The 27,619-nt window shown below is 35.4% G+C and overlaps 1 long non-coding RNA gene across 1 annotated transcript; it reads left to right on the top strand.

Annotated features, from left to right (window-relative positions):
- Positions 1 to 612: 612 nt before the first annotated feature.
- LOC123623566 lies at positions 613 to 27,619 on the top strand. The gene is made up of 2 exons (XR_006729906.1): positions 613 to 689; positions 27,250 to 27,619. It is a non-coding gene; the product is annotated as an uncharacterized LOC123623566 (long non-coding RNA).

Raw genomic sequence — 27,619 nt, 5'->3', positions numbered from 1 at the left:
AGATTATAGCTCATGTAGAATTTTTTTGAAATTCATTTACAATTCAAAAGTCTCTGACTTCATTGATTTTGTAAAGCAATTAATTTAGCTACTACTATTGAAAGCTATTACCAACCTCTTTTCAAGAGGACACTATTCTTAAAACAATGGTTAGAATTTAATCATCATTTCACAGACTAACCTACATATTTTTAGGATGCAATAAACTAGAACAATTACTTCTGTGTGTTTTTGTAGAATCACAATACATTTGAACTCATTCCTTTTGACCCAGAGGTTATAAGGCTCCCACTAGAAATGGATGGGATTTTTTTCTTAGCCCGAAGTTGAAATAACAGAAATAAAACCATTAATGAAATATGTGGCAAGCATGCACTTCACTCAAAACAACTGGGAGGGTAATATTTAAATTTTTGAAAATTTCCTGGCAGTTTTAAAGTAGCATATTTCCAAATTCTAGATTAGCCAGTAAGTAAAAGTTCTACTCATCTGCTTCCTGTATTTGAGAAAGGACATGTGATACATGGATTACTTTACAAAACTGGTGAGGACTTTACTCTTCCTGGTGTCTTTTTTTTCATTCACTCTCTCATTCTTTCCTTCACTCACTCACTCACCGATACATTCAACAAACATTTGTGGGTTGCTAAACACGTGTGAGCTGCTGCTCTCCTAGCCACTTGGAAACAGTAAGTAGTGAGCAAAAAGAGGTTTGATTCCTATTCTCATGGAGCTAAGAGTTAAGGCAAAGAAGTTGGTGCTAATCAAGTTATCAAAAGAAATAAATGTAGAAATACAACTATAAGTATTATGGTGAGAGAGACATGGTACCATTTAAGTTGTGTGTCAGGCTAAGAGAAAGCTTCCCTGAGGACGTAATATTTAAGCTGAAATATGAAAAGTACATAGAAGTAAACCAAGTTCAGAATGAGAGAGGAGAGAACATTCCACAGAAAGGGTGTGGTATGCATTCAGTCACTCATGTATTCAATACTATTTATGGGTGCTAGGGAAACAGCCACAGTGAGACTTGTGGCATGGCCCTGAGACAAAAGACACATGGGTGTTTTAGGAAATGAAGGGTCAATAGGCTTGGTGCAGGAGGTGGGGGAGGGGAGATATGAATTGGAACGTAGTGCTTGGTAGCAGCAGAAGGAATATACAGGGACCTGGAGCATTGTTTGCATCCCGAGAGCAATGGGAAGCCATTGAAACAGTCCAAGCAGGGAGTAGGGACTTGGGGGTGAGTTAAATTTTATAATACATTCATGTTATGTTTCAAAAATTACCCTGAGTACCTATTTGAAAAAGATTTGCATGGGCAATTTTAAAGTCCTTCCCAGATCCCTTGCTCTTTGAGGCACCCCCCAGTCTTTATTTTCCAGAAGGTCTGGCACGAATGAAGCATATGCAAGCAGACTCTATTCACTCTACAATACTCAATCTTTTAGAACATACCCATCAGCCCCCTTTTATAACAAATCTTACGCTGTTCACTTGGATAAGTGGAAGGATCACATAGGACTGGGAGCTGGATGATAAAGTCAGTGTGTTCCTTGATCTAAACAGTGTACATATGTTTGCATGCGCACGCAATGTTTTTTCTTATGACGAAAAAATGTGTATGTTCCCTTAATTTGCTTTCATGTCCTCTTTCCTTAAAGGGTTTGAAGTGACTGAAAATCTGTTCGCCATCTTGATTAGACTAGTACTTGTTTGTTCCTGTAACATATTTTAAATAGGTTTCCGCATTTGCATTCAGTCACTTTTATTTTTTATCATGACAAGTTGGTGGTAGCATTATTTGACTGTCAAAATAGGCTATTATGATGTGTATTTGTTAAAACAACAAGGAATTATTAAGAAGCCATGCATGAGCTCTGCTGTGTGCTTCTGTCGTTCTCGTAGCTTTTTATCAGATGGAGCATTTTATCTTGTAAAGATCCTGGCTGCATACGCACATCAAGCGGCCAGTGGTTTTCCATGCACAGTGTTTTTCCTCTTCTGTCTTTAAAAAGAGCACATTATGTCTCAAACAGTCACGTAGGTATTGGGGAAGATTCTTTTGCGGGAGAATCAAACATGTTACTGTGTCATTTCCTCTGAATATTGTTGACTTCTAGGGCATAAATGTCGCTCACCAGCATGTTTCTACGGCAAGACTATATGTTATATAATTGCTTCCAGTCGATCACTTGTAGAATTGAGAAATGGAGCCAGAGGTGTAGTTGTTATTGTAGAAATAAAGTTTTACAATATAATTTTCAACTAAAAAAGCAAAAGTTTTTCTCCATCCACTGGCCTAAAAGGGGTTCTATAAGCGTGAGAGGAGAGGCAGAATAATGTAAGAATTAGGTGTGCAGTGTGTAGAGGTAGACAGGATGAGCTGTAATCCTGTCTCCACCATTTGTCACCAATGTGTGACTTTTTATGACATTGGCCAAGGTACTTCCTCACTCCATGTCTTAGTTTTCTGGGCTACGAAATGGGTACAACAATAGTGTCCAACTCATTGAGTTCTGATGAAGATTAAATGAGACAGAGAATACGAAGTACTTAAAAAATTAATGAATAGTAATTACATTACATAAATTGAGTAAACTGTATGATTGAAAGTGGTAAAAGCATTAGCTCTGTAAGACTCAGACCTTCTGGGGAACAAGTTGCTTGGTTCTCAACTGCTTGCAATTTTCTGAGTGACAGCTAAAGGAAGAAAAAAATGATATAGGGAAAGATTGACTTATGAAATTCAAATAAGTGGCATTTCAAACCGCCGTTCAGTTCTTCATCACTGAGAAACAGCTTATTTTTGCATATTTAAAAGATGAAAGAAAATGCGTACATATTAATTTTAAATTAGGCTTTCTAATGGGGGAATTTTTCAAGTGATTTCCAATGGTGGGAAAATGAAGAATTCATGCTCAACTGAACTTCTTAGTGCTTCGGGTGAGAATAAATTAATTATAGCAATTGAAGGTATGCCCAAAGCTCTTCATATTTTGAAGAAAAGATTTGACTTATATATATGTGTATGTGTGTGTGTGTGTGTGTGTGCACGCGCATATAACATCAAAAACACTCATTGCAAAACAAGTATAACAGCCATACTTTTGCTCACTGCTTTACCATTGATGGAGATTTGTAAGATTTCTGGGGGTTATTTTGTGACATTGAAATTACTATTAGGAAAGTAAGAGTGATTTACTATTTGAAGATGTAGAAGGTTGTTGGTTTTCCATTCAAGGTGCTACGTAAGGAGTTCACTTAACTGGATTCTAGAAAATCTACACTTAATAATTTGTTTTTTCCCTAAAAAGCAAATCAGAAAATGGTCAGCAATAGAATAATGGTGTTAGTAAGTAAATCATTAGATGATGTTTACACCTCAGTTCCCCTTGCTTTAAATCCATTTACAATGAAATTACAAAGGATCCAAACCATGTGGAGGTTGATGTTGATCTCGGTCATGATGTGTTAACACACTCTGCTTGGAATTCTCTTTCCTCTCTAGCTCTGTGAATCTCACCTATCCATGTGGTCTGTCTCAAGCACTACCTCATCTACAAAGCTTTCCAAGCATTGTCTGATACTAGCCATAATGTTCATAATGTTTGATAGTTCTTATATTACTGATGATATTATTTGTACTACTCCCCATTAACATCAGTATCATCATCATCATCTTTTTCTTCTTCATCAGTAATATTTAATGAGGGCTCAATGTAAGCCAGGCTCTATGCTAAAGGCCTATGTTCACCATTTTAATTGATCATCTCAATGCTATAATACTATTATTAATATTTTTCTCTGTTTACCTGTGAGAAACTGAGTCTTGGAAAGTTTAAATACCTAAGTTCACACTGCAAATGAAATCCCAGCTGGATTTGAGTCCTGGAGCTGGTGCTGGTCCAGCCATCTCAGAATATGATATTGGAAGCCACATGCTGAGGATGGTTGAGAAGAAATGCAGAACAACCCTGAACCCTTGACACTGTGCCACAGTGAGCAACCCTAAACCAACTCCTTCCAGACTTATTTCATTTGAGAGAGAATACATTTGTACTGTATTTATATTGTAGTTATTTTAATTTTTTGGTCTTTTTAAAGCCAATCTAATCCTACCAAATATACTGGAGGGCAGAAAGACTTTTATACAAGCAAAAATACTTTTAACATGTTTAAAAAGTACTTCGTAAATATCATATTGCCTTATGGTAACTATAAACTTCCAAATGTGTCCAAGACATATCATTAAAAATCACAGAGTCTATTATACATAAATGTAAAACTGTGGTATATTTGAAACCCTTAGAACTGGATAGTTTATTAGGCTAAGGTTTCTTTTGCAGTGACTTTAGCCACTTCTTCCATATTAACTCAGGGGAGAGCTGACATAAAATGCTATTGTATTTAGTTGGGCATACTACGAGTCCTGATAGATTATGAAAAACCGTGTTTTAAAAACCAAAATTCCCTTTTTGAATAGATGTTATCTCTTATAGTAATCTTAACTGGCATTATTAAAGAATGTCAGCAATTACTATATAAATCCTTATTCTTACACTCACTCACACTCTTGTCCACTTAATCGAGGTTATTATAATACAACAGTACAAAAAGAAAATTCTGGAAGTTAGCACAACCAACTTAAGAGGGAAGACAGTCTAAGAACTGCCTTCCAACAAGAGCTATCAATGATACAGAGCTGAGATGCTAACCGAGAGAAGAAAATGAACCATAAAATTATTTAAAAGCCAATCTTACACAGTTTGGTTTTGCTTTTGTCTTGGGAACAGTACTTTTTCAGAACACATGACAATCTTGTGATAGAATAAAATAGTAAAGGCATTCACATTAAGTCATTCTTTTTCTTTTATTTACTCACTCAATCCTTCAGTAATATTTCTGAGTGCATACCATGGGCAAGGCACCAATCTCATATCTAGTGAGACAGGAAAAAATAATATTGACAAAAGTCATGCCTTCTTTGAGCTCACTTTCTTATGGAGGAAGACAGACAACAACCATAAGCAATTAAAAAATTAAACTTAAAAAAAGATAATAGTTAATATTAACAATATATTGAGATTGAAAGTGTTTGGAGGCAGGAGGAGATGAGGTCAGAATTCTCTGAGAATGTGTAATTTGAACTGAGACTTAGATGACAAGATATGTCAGTGTCATGAAAATTTGAGGGCAAAGCCATCCAGGCAGAGGAAACAGGAAATGCACAGGTCTTGAGGTTGGAGCAAGCTTCACTGATTCAAGAGATGAGAGATTACTTCAAAGTTTCTGGAACAAAGTAGAAAAGGAAAGAGTAATTGGTGCTTAGATCAGAGACATAGGCAGGACTGGGTCATATAGGACTTTGAAGGCCGTGGTGAGATGTTTGAACTTGATTCTAATTTCTTTCAGCATGAAAGGCAGTGGACGTGACGATTTTATGTTAGAGACCTATTGTTCCTTGGCTTTCTACAGCTTCCTACTTAAACTTAGATTTTGGGGATGTGAACTACTTAAGTTCTCATATCCATATAACTTAAGTTATATTGCTAGAAATCATCAGGTATTTCATAAGTGCTCATATTAATGGGACTATGAAGGCTGGAATGCGTTATGAATTATTGTAACCTGTGATGAATCATGAATCTTACTCAATTATCAGCCTCATTTTATTCATACTGAAAGCATGCAGAAATAGTAAACTCAATCTCACCTCTCGATAGTATATTAAGTTGATTAAATATTGATTTTTAATTTTAAATCTGTCATTTCCTATTTAATAATTTTTCATATTTGCCTCTTCTTTTTTGTTACACTATATCCATTTTTAAAACATATTTTTGAAAAGCTGTAGAAAACTATTAAATACATAGATAAGAGTGGGCACATGAAGAAACAGTAACACCAAATTGTATATTTGTGAAAACATTCTTATATTGTTTGCAAAGGGTATAATGTATATTCTGCTCATTGGACCTAACATTATAGAATGAAACATAAGAAGCAGATTCTGAGTTTTATTTGTAGGATCTGAGTCACAGGCAATGAATACACATACATGTAACCTGCTGCTATAAGGAGCACAGATGTCCCTAATCAGCTGGCTCTTGGAAAGCCCTGCCTCAACTTCGGAATCCTTTTCATTATTGTGTTTTAGTCAGCCACTATTCATCAGTGAGTTACCAAGAAAAACTAGTCCATCAGTTGCCCTTACCTTAACCCAAAAAGGAGCAAAGAAGACATGCATCTTCAGGTGGGAAAATTCTCTGTTCATTTCTTACAATAGAGGAAAATTTAGAAATAACGTGGATATGGATGTTAGAGTTAAATAGAAGTAGGCTTGAACCTGGATGGGGTACTTATACTAGGCAGGTTCTTAGTTCTTCTTGAGCCTTTCTTTCTTTTGTTTTTTAAACACAGAGTCTCACTCTATTGCCTGGGCTACAGTGCAGTGGTCTCATCATTATAGCTCACTGCAACCTCAAACTCCTGGGCTCAGGAGTTCCTCCTGCCTCAGCCTCACCAGTAGCTGGGACTATAGGCATATGTCACCATGCCCACCTAATTTTTTTTTTTTTGGTAGAGATAGGGGTCTTATTGTTACCCAGGCTGGTCTCAAACTCCTGGCCTCAAGCAACCCTCCCACTTTGGCCCCTCAGGGTGCTATGATTACAGGCATGAACCACTGAGCCTGGCTCTTTCCTTAAGGATAAAATGAAAATGATATTTTCTTAATGGACTTAATGGAAGGTAAATAAAATGCTTAGTGAAGAGGAGGTATTTAATAAACATTTGATTCTGTATTTTTCCTAGAAACCTAAATGATATTATATTGGTGTCTGAGGTCCAAAAAGTTTTACTTACCAATGGGAATCCTTTCTACTCCCATTTTCAATTGTATCTAGGCTCCTATGTAAGGGAACATGCACAGGAAAATGCACACACAAACACACCCCCCGTGTAGCCATATACGAGGGCTGTCTGGAAAGTATCCAGCCATTGTTAATAATATTTTTCATCTTACATGGCTGGATACTTTCCGGACAGCCCTGGTATATTAAACTTATTTGTTGTGATTTCAAGTCAGAACTTTATTACTCTTGTCTTAAGGTCTTTGCGAGACTTTTAATGATTAAGAACACTGTGATCGGCCGGGCGAGGTGGCTCACGACTGTAATCCTAGCCCTCTGGGAGGCCGAGGCGGGTGGATCGCTCGAGGTCAGGAGTTCCAGACCAGCCTGAGCGAGACCTCATCTCTACTAAAAATAGAAATAAAAATTATCTGGACAACTAAAAATAAATATAGAAAAAATTAGCCGGGCATGGTGGCACATGCCTGTAGTCCCAGCTACTTGGGAGGCTGAGGCAGTAGGATCGCTTAAGCCCAGGAGTTTGAGGTTGCTGTGAGCTAGGCTGACGCCACGGCACTCACTCTAGCCCGGGCAACAGAGTGAGACTCTGTCTCAAAAAAAAAAAAAAAAAAAGAACACTGTGATCTTTAAAATAAATTCTAAAGAAGATGGAAAAGTAGAGGAGGGAAGAAGTGAGAAAAAGTCCATTGCTTTTGGTTAAGAATAAGGAAACACATTTTTAAAAGAATTTAAGTTTGCAATATTTGAGCAAACATTAAAGATTTAGTCTTGATAATAATATATTACAAAATAAGAAAGTAACATAAGTCACTGGGCATAAAATATCAATTACTCCTTGTGTGAATTTCTATTAAAGAAGAATTAAAACTTTAGGTAATTACTCATGATAATTTCATTGTTAATTTTTTTGTACTAGGATAGCATTTCTGTATAATTTGTGTAACTTCTTGGAAATATCTTCAATAGTAAACTCTGTATTCAAAGCAAGCCTTTCAATGTTCTGTGTTCTTTCTATGTTACTAAAATGTTATCATTTCACTCTATTAGAGGTTCTCAAATTTTATAGTTAGTTTAGTGAAGAGTGTTTATAATAGGGTGAGATGTAGAGGAGAGACCTCATTCTAGAAATTTCTAGAGGTTGGGAGACATATGGGTAACTCCCAGACAGTGTTATTTTATTTATTTTTAGTTACATTGTTTCATTTGTTTTAAAATTTCAAATAGTATTAAAATACAGTATAGAAGTCTCACTTGATTAAAATGAAGGGTTAAAAAAGAAAATTGATTCCTATACATAGGACATTAAAAGGGAACAAGTTTTCTTTATTTCCCAGTCTTCTGTTTAGTGCTGGTCACTCAATATATGTTTGTCAAATAAATGAATAGTCTAAATGAAGCTTTACCTTTTTAAAAATGAGATGACAGCTCTACAAATGAAATATAAATGCAAAAAGACACCTCTATAGATTTTAATTTCCCTCTAGACTTCCAAACTGCAACAGCTGTTTTATATACTACAGGAATATTGCTCATACTCACTAACTCTGACCCTGAAAATGTCTGTTACAAATAACTGAGCTCTCTAATAGTTCATAATGACCCTGCTCTGTGAGCAGAACTAATCAGTGATTTAGAATCAAGTCGGCAATTCTAAAAACGAGAACTTTCTCACATTGATTCTTACATAGTCATCATATTTGCATTAAAGGATGCAATTGCAATATGTTAGTATCAATCAATATTATAAATAAACTTTCAAACTATGAGGGATGATGACTATGACCTATTGTGATGTTAATTTCTTCTTCACCTCTCCTGTCAATTGTTTGCAGTGAAAAAGCTAATATTACTCTGGGAAACTCATACTTCTACTTAAATTGCTAAGATTTAAGTTTTTTGTTTTTCACCTCCCTTTAAATTGCTTACAGTAATATAGTGAGTTTCTCACCCATATTATACTTTAAAATGTTTTTAAACACAAATCAGAAAATTGGTAATGCTCATTGTGTTGACTGATGCTATATACAAAAGTCTTTTTTTTTTTTTTTTAGACCAGTCAAGTGCAATAGTGAGGAGGGGGGAAGTAGTAGAACAAGGAGTTCAATCTGTAACTGACTGTGAACAATCAAGTGAGATAACTCACTACCTTCGGACCAGCCCAAAAGTCTTAAAAGGTATTTTTAGAAGATACTGATAGTCATTTTTTATAGGAAAAAAAATCGAGGTTGTCCCATAAACTGATGGTTGAAAATGTCTGAACCTGTTAGGTCCCTTATGAGAGCAAGGAGGTCAAGGCCATGAAATAATGAGGCCAGTTAGCATCACTTGGAGAAAATCTCTTGACCAGCCAGCAACCCAAATCCTAAACTACTGACTCAATGACTTAGGCTACTATTCAGCTGCTGATTAGGTGAAAGAGCTTAATTGGCTCAATGCAAATTCACTGTATTAAATTATTTTTAAAAATAAAACATAATTTATAGTTGTTGGGTCAGAAAAGTGTTGCCTTCATATTTGATTGGCATTTTTATTATATATTTTAAATGATTAAAAATTCCAAATCACAAAAGGCTTAGGTACTAAAATAATGTTAATCATGACTTCATAGTGAATAAATTTATCCATGGAAACCAATCTTGAAATGTGCTACTAAGCCCTGGGTACCTCTTTCTTTTGGGGAAAAGTTTGATCTCAAATATAAGGCAATTAGTCTAAGTCTTTCTTTCTTGATAACTAAATGATTTTGAGCTAATGATCTATAATTTGATATAAGTGAAAGGATAATTGTTGGGTTTACTTTCTATTCAAATAAAAAAATGCTTTTTCGGCCGGGCGCGGTGGCTCATGCCTGTAATCCTAGCCCTCTGGGAGGCCGAGGCGGGTGGATCGCTCGAGGTCAGGAGTTCGAGACCAGCCTGAGCAAGAGTGAGACCCCGTCTCTACTAAAAATAGAAATAAAAATTATCTGGCCACCTAAAAATATATATAGAAAAAATTAGCCGGGCATGGTGGCGCATGCCTGTAGTCCCAGCTACTTGGGAGGCTGAGGCAGTAGGATTGCTTAAGCCCAGGAGTTTGAGGTTGCTGTGAGTTAGGCTGATGCCACAGCACTCACTCTAGCCAGGCAACAGAGCGAGACTCTGTCTCAAAAAAAAAAAAATGCTTTTTCTATAAATCCTTACAGTGTGTCTAAGTAAGAGCTAAATATGTATGTATTCCCTCTCATTGAAAACCAAGTTTAAGAACATCTATTATCCATTGTAAAAATATATTTTCAGATATTTTTTCCTTTAAATATTTAAAATTAAAAATCCATCTCTAAATTTAACAGAGTCTCTATTACTTTTTATATTTAAGTATGTGATTAATTTATATATTTTTTAATAATATAAATGGTTATCATTTGTATGTTTGTTTAACTGCTCAAGTTTTGTCAGTGTAATTTTATTATATTTTCCTTCATTGTTTTTTAAGAATATTTTATTAAGAGTATCCTGTCAACTTGAAGTCCTAGTAGAGTCCCTTAGAAGATTTTGAAAGCTTGTCAAAATCAAACTGCAAGAAGACACTGCTTTGCACTAACTCTTTGCCAATTACCACAAGTCACATAAAGCTCCCAAAATAGATAGGAAGAAAGCAGTGGTACCATCCCTATTATTAATACATGTCCAATCATAGTCATTTCATGAAAATCTCTTCTTTGGGAAAATATAAACAATGCACCTGGTAAGATACCACAAGATGTTAAATGTTGTCTATAAAAAGAGGGAGATACTAGCTGATTCATGAAAGAATTTTCTTCAAAGGAACATTACATGCAAATTCATTGACACAGTGTTTTGAAAGTATTTGAGAAATACAAATTGTGTTGTGCTTGCCATTTTTCTCTGAACACATTTCAGCATTTAGGATAGTAAGTGGCAGAAACTGTTTTGATTATATTTCATAATGAGAATACATCAGAAATGTTGTTGATGCTTATAAATCACTAGGTTGGAATAACCAGGACCTGAAGTTGGCCATCTTTATTTCAAGAGGTGTACACAGGTACCGTGCATAACTGATGTTTCAGAAGTTGTTATTACTCAACGTATTTTCTTAGTATGGATTTTCGTCTTTAGTATATTATAATCCATTGCCATTCAAAGTTATGTAATAGATTAATTTTGAAAAAATATTTTGTTCCTCCCAAGGCCTACTTTCTGGCTCTACTTTTGAAGGTTAAACAATATTCATGTAATGAATATTGTTAAGAAGATATATGCTGGATATTTGGAAAATACCATAATACTTTGTCATAGAAACCATAAAAATAAAATACTTTTCAAAAGTGGAGGGGGTCAATGGAAAAATAGTATTTCAAATTCGTAGTGGTGAGGTTGATTCATAAAATGATTTACTTTTTTTAATCAAGTATCAATAGAATCAAATTCAGTTAGTAACATGTGCAAGGGTTCTTCTGTGAATCGAGAAATATCTTATTCAGTTTGACATATTCCAGCCATTCTTAGTCAATAGCTCCCTCTTTAGACCTATGAGAGTTATCAACATTTATTTATGCCACGGGAAATCAAACTTACAGGGACTTTGGTGTAGGCACCTGTTGAAATTTAGCTACTCTATTTTTTAAACAAGAAACCCTACTTACGGAACAAATAAAATTTCTAGAAATAAAGTGTTGAGAATATAGGAATAGACTGATAAGAATGGAATAAAAGATATTTTAAGATAGATAAATCTGGTACTTTTGTTTAATGATTTTAATAGCAATAAAACATAAACACTTAAAATACCCAGCTATTTTCAACACAGCTCATGAATTAATATACTCAATTGTTAAGTTTGGGGGATTATTGTTAAATTCGGTGATGTCATATTTTCTTATTTGTCAGCTTTCTCAGCATGTTTGCATCTTTCTTTTGATCCCCATGAGCACAACTCTACCAAGTTATATGCTTATTATGGGATTCGGTTAGCTTCTCTTCAGATTAATTCTTGTAGATTTCTATCACCAACTGGAATATTCTTTATTAAAGTCTGAAGCTATCTCCATGCTTGATTATCAAGGTTGCATCTCTGCTTTCTCTGTCTCTCTTTTTCTCTCCATCTCTCAATCTTAAGGGACATGTGTATTTCCCCCAAATTAGAAATTTAGTAGATTTTAGAGAAATTTTAAAAATTTAAAAATTGTCACAGAACCCTCAAAAGAAAATAAAATAACAATCATTATTCATTATGCCACCATACAAATATAACTGTACTTAATATTTAATATACCCCTTTGGTCTGTTTTTATAGAGATGTGTATTTTTATAAAATTGGAACAAAGCTGAAAATAAGGTTTTATATCTTTTCAAAAAAATTATAACAAGAGCCATTAATGATACATTATATGCATTGCCTTCATGTAATTAAATATCTTTTAGAAATACCATTAAAAATTTCTGAATAATATTTCCTCAAATGAAAATACCAAACTGATTTAGGCACTATTGCACATTTAGAATATTGCTGTAATGACCATCTTTACACTGATGTTTTTGAATGGCTTTCTGATTATTTCCTTAGATAGTATCCTGGAAATGAAATGATTGGGAGGAAGAACAGGATATCTTTGATACACTGTCAAGTAGCTTTTCAGAGTGGTTGTACAAAGAACTAGTTCTAAAAGGAGATTCTGATTTGAATGACTTAAGATTGATCACTTTAAACTGGAATTCAACCCAGCCAGCCTCTCCACCCCCATTCCTGTGCCCCCAACCCCCTCACACAGTAAACATCTTATTGGCTCTATGTTTGTGAACACACTGCTTTGGAATGAGCAGAGAATATAGATCTCTCATAGAAGTATATAATAAGAATCCTGATGGCATTTAACTGAGGTGTTTCCAGTTATTATTTAATTTGCATTTTAAAAGCATTTATTATAAGTTAATTAATCAATTGATACTCCAGGGAGCATTTAATAAGATTTATTGCCTTATAAAATTTATATGGCTCTGAGCTAAATAACTGAGATTATAATTATTAGCAGTTGCATAATTACATTTATGGCAATTCTAGAGATGACCAAAGATAAAGAATGTCTATAACTTCCTACATTTTATATAGAAATAGATGACTTTCGAATGTGATTTTAAAACATATTAATAACTTCAAAGCACCTGCATTTATATTTTTAATTTGAAAAGTATAAAGTAATCTATGAACTAAAGATATAAGTCCTTCATAACACCAATAGGGCTGAGAAGCCGAAAGGGCAATTCATTAGGAAATGTTAAAATCTGCAGAGTTTAAAATGTCATGTTGCCCAAGTAATCTACCATTCCCAGGCCTAGTTTTCTGAGTGTTTTATGAGCTGGCCTCAGGCCTCTCCTGCTCCTCCTTTCTATGTTCTAGCCCACCTGGCTCTGGGAACACAAGCAGCTCCATCACTCAGTGGAAGACATTTCTCTTCCCTACATGCACTTTTTCTTCCTTTCCTTTTCCCCCTTTCCAATTGCTACTGTGAGATCCGCCAATGTCACTTTCCCCATGAAACCTCCCAGAGCTGTCTAACCTCTCAGACTTGCCTTCTCACCTATAAAATGAAGAATCTAACCCCCTGTAGATTAGGTCCAAATGACATAGCGTAGTAGTATGTCCTACCCTTGGGGTATCTCATCTGACTCATAATGTCTGGATTCATTCTTGGCTCCATCATGAACTTACTGGGTTTCCTCTTTCCTATGTCCTTAAAATAACAATTTATTTTAAGATCTCTGTCTCCATTTTATCACTTGTAAAAATGTGTAAAGTAACAGTACTTGTGTATCAGTTCTGATCCTTCTCCTGCAAATGACAGAAAACCTGATTTCAATTTGTTTAAGGAAAATAGGACTATGGCTCAGTTAAATAGGCATATGGCTTACTTCTGGATTCTGGAGTTTAAACATCATTAGAACATCATCTCTCTCTGTCTATAAACTACTCTCCCCCATGCTGGTATCATTGTCAATCTCCACAAAGTGTCAAGATGACTGCCAGCACTTCTGTATCTATAATATTTCAAGTCCAGTCCAGTGAAAGAGGGAAGACTCTGTCAGCTGCACCTGCAAAAGTTTTATTGGCTCTGATTAGGTTGTAGGCCTATCACATAGGCCAAAAGAGACAATGTTGATTGCCCAAACCTGAGTCATTTTCTTAATCTCGGACCTCAGGTTAAGAGTCCCCCTCCAATGGCAGAGAAACTAGTGTTGGGAGACAGGGCGATTGTTCAGAGTAATATCAGAGGATTGTCACTTGAACAAGGCTAGTATAAACAAAGAATAGCTCAGCCATTTATTTCATAGACAACAGCAGATCTAAACACACATGTGAGCATACTTGCCCACACACAAGTGCATGTATAACTGGTTGAAATTAGGTCTGGATATGGTCAGTGGCTTATATCAATGTCAGTTTCCTGCTTTGATATTACAATAGTTATGTATGATATTACCATTGGTGGGACTGGGTAAAGATTATTTATACAAAGAGGATCTTACAACTGCAAGTAAATCTATAATACAATTATCTCAAAATAAAAAGCTTAAAAAAACCACAAAGTAAAGCATCTGCCATGTAGTTGACGTATAGTTGAAAGGTAATTATTATAATCATTATTTGCATTCTAATGTAATTAATGCCTTTCATTAAAAACACAAACTTACTTTTAACCTCCTCTAAGAAGACTCCCTGGTTTCCCTAGAAGGAACCAAGACTCTATTTCAAATAATATCACTATTATACTTACCAGGGACAGCTGAGTATCAGAGTTCTTCATTTATGTCTCTGTCTCAATAAATTATTAGGACCTGGAAGGCAAGGAACATCTTATTACAATTTAATTTTATTTATTTATTCATGCATGCAGGCATTTATTCATTCACTTGCATTTTGTACCTATCCATATCTCTTATACTTTTCCCATATTGGACTTTCAGTACAATAAGATTTGATATTCCTGTCAGCTTGTATTTTTCATGATTTTAATGATTGTCAAAGAAAGACATTCAACATTTTAATTGTACTTAGAACTATTTCACAGTGGCTAATATTTTTCTCAATTGGATTGTCTTTGGGAGTTTTCTTATCTGTGTTCAAAGAGACTCGGAAGATAGGAGATAGCTACTAAAAAAGGGTTTTATTTTACAGGAGCCTGGGGATCTGAGATTAGCTCTTGAACGATCATCACAGCAGAGCTTCAATTCTCTTTTTATTTAGGTGTTGTGGGTTTCTGTCGTAGAGATTTTAAGTAGAAAGGAGTTCATGATCTCCTCCCAAGGAGTTTGAGATTCAAGAGAATTTTTGGAAGCAATGGGGGAAAAAAAAAAGGCCAAGTGAGTTTTTTAATAGAGGATTACTCTCCCAGAAGTCGACTATAATTCTCATATCTATAAGGTTTCCTGCCCATGGCTGAGTGAACAGATAATAGCCTGTTTAGAAGCATTCGCCTTTGTTCAGTGAAGGGCATTCTGTCCTCCCACTACTCAGCCTTTTTTTGGTTCATCACGCCCACCAAATAAGACTGATGCCAATTCCACAAATAGAAAACCAGACCATTAACATATCAAGCACTTCCAAGATCAAAATACTGCATACAGCATGTGTGTTTTAATGAAAATCTAGAAGCAGAGGCAACTGAAGTCCGTATTGTGTGAGTTTCCAAGATAAAAGTATAATTTCAATGAGAAAAGAAACTTTGAACACTCAAAGGAAAAATTGCTTCTTACATTCAGTGCCAATTAGTTTCCCACATTACAATATATATCGCTGACAAATTACTTTTCCCCCTGAATTTCTTTTTGCCTAAGGGAATCTACCTGCTATGGTCTAGTTCCTGCTAGAAACTGACTTGCAAGTTGGTCATTTCATTTATTTGGACCCATTCCTCTTGGGGACTGGTGCTCCTGATGGCCTTATCTGTTACCCCTTGGTTTTGCATTTCTTCAGTTGATGGCTTTGAAACTAATGTTATTGATCATCCTGGTAGCATAGCCCATCATCCTGGGGAAAATGAGGTTACTGACTCCATTTCCTTTTGTCTAGCATATGCTTTGATGAGCTCATATATTTCTTCCCCTTTCTTTAGTGTTTCCTTTTTCTCCTCACCTACCTGACACCTTTCATATGAGAGGAAGGGAAATACAATCTCAAGCACAAAGGGATAGGGGATTACAAAAGAAAGGGAAAATTTTAAGGTTTGAGAGTTTCATCATTTGTCCCACAAAAGAATTGTATTCATTTTTTATTCCTATGTAACAAATTGCTACAAATTTAGCAGTTTAAATCAACATGTATTCATCATTGTGCAGTTTCCATGGATAAGGGGTTCAGGCATGACTTAGCTGGATCCTCTACTTAGGGTCTTACAAAACTATAATCAAGGTGTAGGCCTGGGGTTCACTTCAGCAGAGGCTCAGGGTCCCCTGCAAAGCTCATTGGTAGAAATCAGTTCCATGGGGGTGTAGAGCTGAGGTTCTCAACTCAGGCCCAGCCAGTACTATCTCCCTTTTAATTAACTCAAAGTCAATTGATTAGTAACCTACCCACAGGAATGATATCTCCTCATATTCCCAGATCTCATCCACTGTTATGGGAAGGAGGTTATAGAAGGGCAGGAGTCATTAGGGGTCATCTTGGAATGACTTACCACAAGAGAAATACCTGTCTTGTTTATCACTCCCTAGTTCTTAGAACTGGTAAGTGGCATGTAGCATGAAAACAATAAAAATTTACTAAAAAATTAATCACACTTCTCATGGAATTATTACAAGAAATAAAATTTAAAGTTCATTGTGATTATTTATCTTACAGCTGAATCATTCCACTGACAAGCCTTGCAGTTTCTGAAGATGGCTTGGTATTATATAAATATTTGATTCTCTAACACAAAGAAATTTAAACTAGCTGACGTCTGGATTGATTACATATTTTTAGATTTTTTTTTTTTTTTTGTAGGAGAGAAAGCCAGGAATTGCTTTTCATTCTTCAAAACTAGCACCCATCTCCAGGTGTGGATTTAGCTGTTGAATCACTAGAGAAATAAGAGTGGTGTTACGTGCTCAATTCTCCAGCTATTACATGTTTGCATGCTGGCTGTTGACAGGGACGCCATGCTTTTGAAAGCTGTCTCCATATTTCCCAGTGCCTCCTTCTTTCTTAAGGCCGATGTCTCAGCATGTGGGGACCAGTTTCTGCTTTTATAAATCGCAGAAAGAGTCAAGTCCCAAGCTCTATTTCAGGTTTTTGATAGTGCTGTGTGTTGTGGACTTGATTTTACAAGAATTACTAGGGAGAAAAATCACATCAAGAAATGGAGCATTCTTTTGGTAAAAGATGCTAAGGAATGCATGAATACATAATTTTTCCATATTCAAATGTATATTTCATACTCATATATATAGTTTTCATTATATATATTCAACCTGAATATATTTCATATTCCTATATATTTTCAGAGATAATTCATATAGATGTATGAGTACATATGTTAGTATGCCACACAATTTAGTAGAATTGTGACTCTCTCTAAAGATTTAGCAATTAAGTTTAGAACCTAGAAATCCCATTCTGAGGCCCTTAATATAAACGCAGAAAATTTGGGTCATTCCAAGCCACCAGACTGAAGGAAGAGTTCTCGTGCCTTTAGAGACCTTTCTTAACTTTTTCAGACCAGACTCCACATTTTGCTGGAGGTGGTTGCAGTGCCTAGAATTAGAAGCCCTCCTTAGCCATCACATTATATGATCTTGGCAAATCACTTCAGCTCCTTAAACCTAAGATTTCTCATCTGTGAAATAGGAGACGATTGCATTATAGTCATACATTGCTTAATGACAGGGATACGTTCTGAGGAATGTGTCCTGAGGCAATTTTGTTGTTGTGCAAACATCATAGAGTGTACCTACACAAACCTAGATGGAACAGCTTACTACACACCTAGGCTAAATGGTATAGCCTATTGCTCCTAGGCTACAAGCTTGTATAATATGTGACTGTTCTGAATACTGTAGACAATTGTAATACAACACTAAGTATTTGTGTATCCAAACTTATCTAAACATAGAAAAGGCACAGTAAAAATATGATATTATAATCTTATAGGACTTACAGTCTCTATCATTGACCAAAATGTTGTTTGGGGCACAGGACTGCACTTCCTTAAGAAGATAATGGTGAGAATTAAGTTAGAGCACATGTGCATGGAAAGTTCTTAGCGCTCAACCTCTTTAAGCTTGAGATCTCCACTTCTAGTACAAGGTGAGTCCTCAGTTGTTTGCAATTATTTATTGTTGTTAAGATGAAAGCACTTTGTATGTTGAAAACCCTTTTACAAATGTATGGGTATATTATTAAAGTATTCAAGAAAAAGGACCTTATAAAAAATAACAAGCAATCTGATTTGTTAGATGTTCACATGCTCAGTTTAGAGTGTCAAAGGCTACATGGATTCAAGCTCTGAGCTACTTATATTTATTCACATCGTTCCATCTGCTTTACCATGCCCTAGTCAAGCCACCATCATTTCTTGTTTTTAGGATAATGTTCAAAATAGCTCAACAAAGCATATTGGGAATGCAAAATTGGGCTCCTACTTACTCACTGAAGTGGTCTGAGACTCTTTCAGTTCTTTAAATTGTGATGATCTTTCTACCCAAATTCCTTTTCACCCTACACTGCTTGTGTGAAAATCTCTCTGTCTTTCTCCACGCCCCACACAAACACAGGCTTCACCTGCCTTTCTGGTACTTTCCCCCACCCTTCAGCTCAATATCTTATCCTTTGGGAAGACTGCTCTGATGGTTCCCACCTCCACTGCCCCGTCCCCCTTAAATATACCCCTGTAGCACCCAGTACCTCTATTTTTACCACATCTATTATAATTTTAACCAAAAACTTAATTGTACATCTGTCCCCTTTAAACCACCACCACGTTTCCCCAGTCTCTGCCAGAGCTTTTCAAAGAGTGACTCCAAATGACTCACATTTGCAAAATGGCTTTACTAATTTTCTTTTATTCCCAGCTAATTGATTTGGAGCAACTGTATTAATCAAACATCTTTAAACCTCAGTTATAGCTATTCCTAAGTTCCCAAAAAATAAGGATAGAGTTTTTGTTTTTGTTTTTTTTCCCCACATTAGATACTCTAAACTGAGTATGTTCATATCAAAAAAATCAGATCTGTTGTTATTTTTGGTAAGAACCTTTTTCTTTACTACTTTAAGAATTTACCCATACATTGTAAAGGGGTTTTCAACTTACAAAGTGCTTTCATCTTAACAGCAATAAATAATTATAAACAATTGAATGTGTTGAAATAATGAATAAATGAAAAACATCAGAATCAATTCAATGATGGCTTTATGAACTCCAGATTAAAATGAAACATTTTCAACTATACACTCCAAGTCTTTTGCAGTCTTATTAATTGACAAGTACTTATTTGCATGTATTTCCAGTAGTGGAATAGAAAAGAAATGGGGAAAATCTCTCAGAATCTTTGATCTTTAAATTGTTTATGAGTTCAAGGAAAAGTCATAAGAAGATTTCAAAGAGCATCAGTCTTTTCATAATAAAGAATCAAGTTTAATTCCAAAGAATAAAAGTCCAAAAAAAGGAGAAAATCTTCAAAATACTTTCTAGTAATAATTTTTCTAGATTATATTAAAAGTCTAGTTGTGTTTCATAGACCTTGGATGACATTCAAACCTGGTGGTGGCTTTCTTGGGCCAGTCAACAAAAAAGACATCACATGTACTCACCATCAAATTGGTGCTAGCTGATCAACACTTATGTGCACATATGGTAGTAACATTCATTGGGTGTCGGGCAGGTGGGGGGGAGGAGGAGAAGATGGGTATATTCACACCTAATGGGTGTGGTGCACACCGTCTGGGGGATGGACATGCTTGAAGCTCTGACTCAGGTGGGGCAAAGGCAATATATGTAACCTAAACATTTGTTCCCTTTTAATATTTTGAAATAATAATAATAAAAAAATATATTTTAACATTTTCTCTTTTAATTCATCTGCTTTCCTAAAAAATATAGCAAAACAAAATAACTGTATTACTTAAAAAAATACTGAGAATTTCAAGCTGTGTTAATGGATAAACTAGATGGACAATTACAAAACTATGGACTGGCTAAATCATTGTATAATACAAATCATCCAGCTATAAATATTTTATTCACCACTCATGGTTCAAACTTGAACATAAGTAAGCAAGCACTCAGGTGCTCACTTAGAGTTATTTAACACCTCTATTGTTTAGTTTTCATACCTATGAAGTGGGAATAGTAATAGCATTCCCACTAATAGTAACAGTAATCCTATTCTACCTCATAGGATTTTTAACAGGGAATTAATAAGTTAGTTAATAAGTTAATTAGTGTTAAATAATTTTGACAAGTACCTAGCACATGGCAAGAATTCACTTGATCTTAGCATTAAACTAGGATTCAAAAAGCTAAGAGTCTACATAGGATTCAGGAGGACATATTCTGATAGGAGTTGTTAGTACTTTCATTTCTTTTCTAAAATTTCATTTGCATCAGTTTTATTTAAAGTGCCGGTTTATATTGGCATATACATTATTGATGATTATGTAGACATCTAAAGATATACTGTAAGTGAAATCAAAGAGACATTTTTAAAACTGTGACCCTCCTGCAAATCCCAGCTGGAATTCTCTGAGAGAGGTGGGTTTTGCATGCCCAGGCATTGGCCAAAATGACTTACTTTCCCTATCAAGTCAGAGGTGGCATGGCCAGGCACTTGGAGGCACAGCCCCGAGACCTGTGCTCCCTGCGTCTGATCTACTAGCTATGTGACATTGAACAAATCACTTAGCCTATCTTCATTTCAGGTTTCCCCACTTTTAAAAATTTGTTTAATAATAATTTCATCTTCCACTTGAAATTAACGTAAGGATTCAATAAGTTTGATATTTGTAAAGTCTGAACAGTACCTTGTATTTATGTGTTATGTGTTTGTTAATTAATAATAATGAAAATGTCTGTGTTAAACAAACTTTCCTGCAGTTAAATCTCTCCATATACAACCATCTGGGTGGCAAAAGGGAATAATCCATAGATTATTCTTCCTACTTCACCCTCTTTGGCATATAAAATCTGAAATTTAGAGATGTGGGCATTTGGTAAGTCTTCTCATTAGACATCATTTTGTGTGTCAAAGGGCACAACAGGACTTTTCAGGAAAGAAGATAAGTTGTCTCTCCTAATAAGGGTCACTGCACCTTCTCCGTGGCTCCCAATAAGGAGATGAGCCACTCTGCTTTTGAATTTGAAAGTGACGAATTTCATGGCAAGTATTTGGTATAATATTAGAACTTACAAAACACTGATGAAAGCCCTTCTCCCTGAATTAGGCTGGGATTGAGCTTTGCCTGATTCTCATGGTGTGAGTATTTCATTTAGTCATAAAACCTCATATCATCCCAGCCTAATTCAGGGAGATGCTTCTTAACTTACAATACCCAAGATCTCAGGGGGTATGGCTAAGATCTGAAGAGAATGTGGTCCTGGAAATTGTGACAGCTTAAAACAGGTTCTTTCCAGTCTCTTCTTATGCACCTCTTTCTCTCTCGAGCCCTCCCTACCTTCGCAGTTCCCTCACTTTTGTAGCTCTTTATGCTGCAGCCAATGGGTTCTAAATTTTCCCTTAGAATTGGAGCTGCATGAAAACCAAACAATAAGGAGTGAGGTAGAAAAGGCACAGTACAATATATATTTTTTAACACTTGTAGCCTAATTTATTTTACTAATTTAGGCTCTGGATACATTCATCAGTGCTTACTTTCCAAATACATCCATTTTCATAAATACAAACAGAAGTATAGTCATAATTACTTTTCTTTCATTTGATTCTCAAAGTAATTTTGCTTAATTCAAAGTAAGAAATAAAAGAGTATTGTTGAAGAATAACTATTAATAAAAGGGGCCAGATTATGAAAAGGATAGATATTATTCCAGTTCAAATGCATTTCATTTTTGAGAAATTGCCATATTAACTAAGGATCCATTTGCTGAGTTTAAAAAAGGCACGTTCTGCTGAGAGTCAATACCAGGTCTGGGTCACTATAGCAGCAATTGCTCACATCTTTTACAGGGTTTACCATTGCTAGACACTCTACTGCAAGCTTTTCAGGCTCTCTCTTATTCAATCTGCACAACCTACTGAAGTAGGTAATAGATAATATTTCTTAGGAGGGCAGTTGATTTGATTAGAAAAGAGAATGTTGTAGGTTAAGGGTTAGGTACAAAAATGTTATGTGAATTATACGTTTTTGAAATCAAAGCTCTGGTTATGTAGATATGCACACACATATATGAAGATGCTTCAGGTTTATATTTACTTAGAAAAAATTTCTGTTAAATTAGTGACATCAAGTCATAGACCATTCAGCAAGATGAAAAAAGCCACAAACAAATAAAATAAATCCCAGTAAAGAATGGAGCAACACACATTCTTGTAAACTTTACTTTGAAACAAATTTAAATGGAGTTTGGGTTTGAATGACCAGAAGTAGATGACGTGAGTAAGATTGGTTGAGGAAGGGCTTGGACTGGGGAGAATAAAGAGGCCATAATAAAACTGTGTGCCCAAGAGGGTATTGAGTATGGTACTTACCTATTATTTCTCCTGATGATACCATGGAAACCAGTGAAAAGAATTCAATAGTTCATAAAGGCACCTTGTCTCACATCCCTTGCATATCACCAATTTTGCTGCCATGGAAAGAAGAGAATGGGAAATGGTTCACTCTCTTGCTAACTTTTGTGAATTGACTTGAGTTGCCTACAATCGTGACAACTTTTCATCTCAGTTGATTTGTGCCCCTGATGCTGCTAAGGAGGCTCAGTCTTGCCCTGGGAAAGAGGGCTCAAAAGTAAGCATTAAGATTTTCCTTCTGCTGGTTTCTTAGATCATTGGGGAAAAAAAAAAAGCAGAAAAAAAAAGATTTTCTTCACTTGGAGAAAATCAAACTTACAGCAGTGGTTTTCAATCTTGGCTCCACATTGGAATTACCAAAGGAGATTTACAAAACACTATAATATGTCTGAGAAATACCCCCCAAAGATTCTGACTTAGTTTAGAAAGCATTCAAGTTAAGAAAATTCAGCAGGCAAATATGAGAACAGGACAGAAACACGTGGAGTCAGGCTCAAAAAAGCCATGCTGACTCTCCAGTTTCTCACCCTGTGTGCAGCCAGCTGTTTTCATCCCTCCCTATTAGATTAGGAATCATTTCTAAGCAGGATTTGTCTGGGGGCTTTCAAGGAGAGCTGAGGGCAAACAATGGGAGATTTGTGTGGTGGCAAGAGACGGGATGTCATCCTTATCCCAGACAAATCTTCGTGGTAGGAAGTGTTAGAAAAGTTCTGAAATTGTGACTTCAGTATTTGATGGGAAATGATGAATTTAACAGTCTTTTCTCATAAAGATATGTCACAATTAAAAACCAAACAGAGGTTAATGTGTGTAGCAGAGAAGAACAGTTAGCATCGCCATTAATCAAGGTCCTGTTTACCTATCTGCTTGTGCAGGATATTTACTCATTAACTTAAGTGAACCCTGTGTTCCATAACAGATGTCGTTTGTGACCATGTTGACTCTACCTGAATCTACCTGCTTCAAAATCTAAGACTCATGAAGTGCATGCTTTAAGGATTAATCTTTTTTATAATTACAGTATGAATATTCTCACTGTAAAAACTAAAATACGCTTTCTAATGTTACAGTGATCATCTCTGTTAAAATTTTGGTTTATCTTCTTTTATGTTTACTGTGTGAGTGTGTGAATGTCTGTGTGTGTCTGCAAGTTAATATGTGTGTATTTACAGAATTTGTAAAATTGGAATCTTATAATATTGTAGCACTTATAGTTTTGAATGCTGCTTTATTAACTTCATTATATCATGGCCATTTTCCAACTTTATTATATATTCCTTGTGAGGATGATTTTAAATAGCTGCATGAATTGTATATTTCACTTCCTGCCTGTACCCTACTGTTTGACTTTGAATATTTGATTATCAAATTAACATTTTATTAATATAGCATACTGACAAACATACTTGAACATCATGATCTCTGATTTTTTTTCCTTCAGTATAAATCCATAGAGATGGAACACTTTAAAGATTTGGGGCATTTTAAAGCTTTTTATTCATGCTGTCAAATTGCACTCCAGGAAAATTGTACCAATTTACACTGAAGGTATTTACAAGAATGCCATGCCATTCTGCTCTGCCATCTCAGCACTGGGAAGTGCTGTACGTTAAATATTTGTCAATTTGATTCAAAGTCTGCTGCCAAGGACAATTACATATCCGTTGCATGTCTCAATTTTATCCTTTATAAAACAATACTAATAATGGTACCTACCCTATGAGGTTGTTGTATTAAATGTGTTAATACATATAAAGAGTTTAGAACCATGCCTGCCCACAGAATAAGTATTCATTAAAGATCAGCTCAAATTCTTGTCACCAAAAAATTATCTTACCATAATTTGCATCTGTTTTGTTTATTAATACACTTGAGATTTTTCATATCTCAAGTGTATTTAGCTGCGTGTATTTCTTCTTCTCTAAATCACCTGTTAAGATCATTTGCCCTTTTGCTATTGGAGTGTTCATCCTATTCTATACACTTATAAAAGCTCATTATATATAAAAGATATTGTTCTCCTATGATGTTTAAAATTATTTCCTTAACTTCTATTTTCTGTTAATGTATGTTAACAAAGATACTAAACATTTAATATTAACATTAAATGTTAGGTATTTCAACTTTATCCTAAGAATGTAAGGAATAAACTGATACTGTTGTTACTCAGAAGTCCACGAACAAGGCTGCCAAAGCCCCTAGCATATGTACAAATACTCTGAATTTGCATCTACGAGCTGAAAGCCTTCCATGTTCCTTAACACATTGTGCCATCGCTATTATCTTTAACATACTAAATAGCCTTTAGTTATATCTCAATTTTTCTTTTAATCAAAATTAAAACCTAAATAATTCTAGGACTATTGCTCAATTTCCAAGTAATTGGTTAACCTTTATTATTAATTTTCAGTTTTACTGTGCTGTAATCAGAAACGACGGCCTTTACGATCTATACTTTGTGGGAGCTTATTGAGGTTTCCTCTGTAGCCTGGAATATGTCCCAAGTTTCTAATGTTCCTTGCACATATGAAGATATTGTGCATTACACTTTATCGCAGTGCTTATTTTACTATATATTTATGAATACCATCATGCATAGTATCTTACTCAAACTCTCTGTCATTGCTTTTTAATGTTGATGAGGCAGAGGAGAGAGATCCAAATAACAAAATGACTGAGCCCCATTTATTTTATATTCTCAATTCAAGGAGTGATTGAAATCTCTAGATTTATGGGGTTGGGAGTAGAATAAGCATGCACCAATGAGTATTTTGGAAAAACCCTCAGATAAGTCTGCTGTTATTTCCATATCCCACCCTTTCCCTATGGAGAAGCATGATGCTAGAGTCCTCTTTATTTTGTCCTGCTAGATCTGCCATACACTGCAAGTGCTGAGCTGAAGACCTCACAGGGATTGCTTGGTACATGTGCATCATTTGTCTTCCAAATGTCATTCCCCTTCCAGCCTTTATATTGCAGCAAGAACCTAAATTTTTAGTTCCATACACAACTCCTGTTGTTTCTCTTCACCTTGCCTTGTTCCTGCTTTTAATTCTGACCATCTCTCCCAGACTCACTATTTTAGCTGGCTAATTTAAATGTATTCTTTATTATTCAGATCAGGTGTCAGCTTCTCAGGGATGTCTTTCCTTATGCTCTAGGCTGGGAAGGGTCAGGGAAAAAAACGTATTTTTTTTTTCTCTGCTTTATCATTGAGCTTTCACATTGTGTTATAATTGTAGGTTTATGTGTCTATCTACCTAAAGCTGCAACTTGATAGCATCAACTATACATTCCCTGGCACATAGTGGATACTGAGTTAATGTTTCTTAATGATTATGACTTTTTTAAAAAAAAGGAAATCAAGAAAAGAAAGAATAAGAAAATGGAGATTAGATACTTGAGAATACTACTTTTACTTTATTCATCAATATATCCTCTCCTACTGGCAAAGTTCCTGGCACATGAAAGGAATTCCATAAATATTTATAGAAGGAATGAATTGGCCTATAGACTTTTAAGTAAAACCTGTTTTATATTGGGGGATGACTTAGATAATTTTTTGACTTTCTTCCAGGTCTGTTTTGATGAGCAAAGATATCTCTCTACCTGTTTGCAAAATAGTAATTTTCAGTGAAGTTTTCCCCATTTCTCCAAGACTTGAAATTACAAATTTGTTTTCACTGATACTACACCATCATGATTCTTCCAAAAGCAGAGAAGATAGTTTGGTGCTGTTGCTTTCTACTGCACACAAATCTTGATCTTCATTCCAAGTTTCAGTTTGAGTTTTAGAGCAGTTGAATGCACATACTGTCTTGTGTGAAATATGGAAATGTATACAATCAACAGGCTGTACTTTGAAGGGAAAAGAATGTTCTCAATCTTAGTATCTCCCTAAAATGCAATGTAATGATACGGACTCAATAGCCAAGAGTTAAAGTGAAATGGTTGAACGTGGATGTCAATGCTTTTAAATGGATTGCCTTTTTTTTTTTTTTTTATTGTGTGCTGCACATTTTTGTCAAGGGAATTTGATAATTATAAACTGCAACAATAATGAGGTTTTGAATATTCATAGGCAATTAAAATGCCTCTGTGCATTTTAGCAGTGCCCTGTGGAAGTGTTACTCATTTTTAGAAATAACTGGCCTGTAATAATCGAATTCCCAAATATTCTGTTTAAAACAGAGGGGAGAAGAGCCTAATTTAGTAATGTTTTTATGTACTAGAAAGGTTGACACTTAACTTACTCAAGGTTGCTGTTATCATGCCTAATTTGTGGCATTTGGGGTCATTTTGACATAACATATGGCTATAGCATTTTACGTCCTCGAAGGTCACCTACAAGTCTTGGGCATTAACAAAAATGCTCAATTTCAGTTTTACAGACCTCTCAGCTCTGCAGTGGTGTTGGGACAAGGCAGCACTTTTAATTGTGCAGACTGTGGCAGAGACCAACTACCTCTCATCACACCAGCTTCCTCTTCCTCCTGAGGATGTAGGTAGATGACGCTTCCAGCCTACTTTCCAGTGTGGTGTGGCCATGCCGAAGTTGCAACTGACAGAATGATAGCCAGAGTGAGGCACTCCACTTCCAATCTGGTTCATAAAAGTCTCTCACCTGGGGCCTTTCTTGTGTTTTTCCCTTCTAGGGGAAGATAGCCAAGCTACAAGATGGTAGAGCCACAGATGAGAGAAGACTGGAGTCCCTGAATCTCTGCCTGGAAGAAAGCCACTTAACTAAAACACTCACATTAGATTGTCACACTAAAGTAAACATTCATTGTGCCTCTGAAATTTGGGAGTTTCTTTATTACAGTAGCTAACTTTAGGCTAACATGTAAAGAATGGAGAGAGAAGCTTCCAATGCAGTCTTTTTCTAGCCATATCTGAAATAATGGATATAGTTGCAGCTGGAGTGACTCTGAATTCTTCTGTAGTGTGATCTTTGGAAAGATATTAACTTGGTATCTTTGACAAAATTAATTTCACTTAATATAAATATATATGTTTTCTTTTAAA

The sequence above is a fragment of the Lemur catta genome, chromosome 18 (assembly GCF_020740605.2).
Source record: "Lemur catta isolate mLemCat1 chromosome 18, mLemCat1.pri, whole genome shotgun sequence".
Lineage (NCBI taxonomy): Eukaryota > Metazoa > Chordata > Mammalia > Primates > Lemuridae > Lemur > Lemur catta.
Note: the sequence above shows the minus strand (reverse complement) of the source record. Positions and strands in the feature narration are given on the sequence as shown.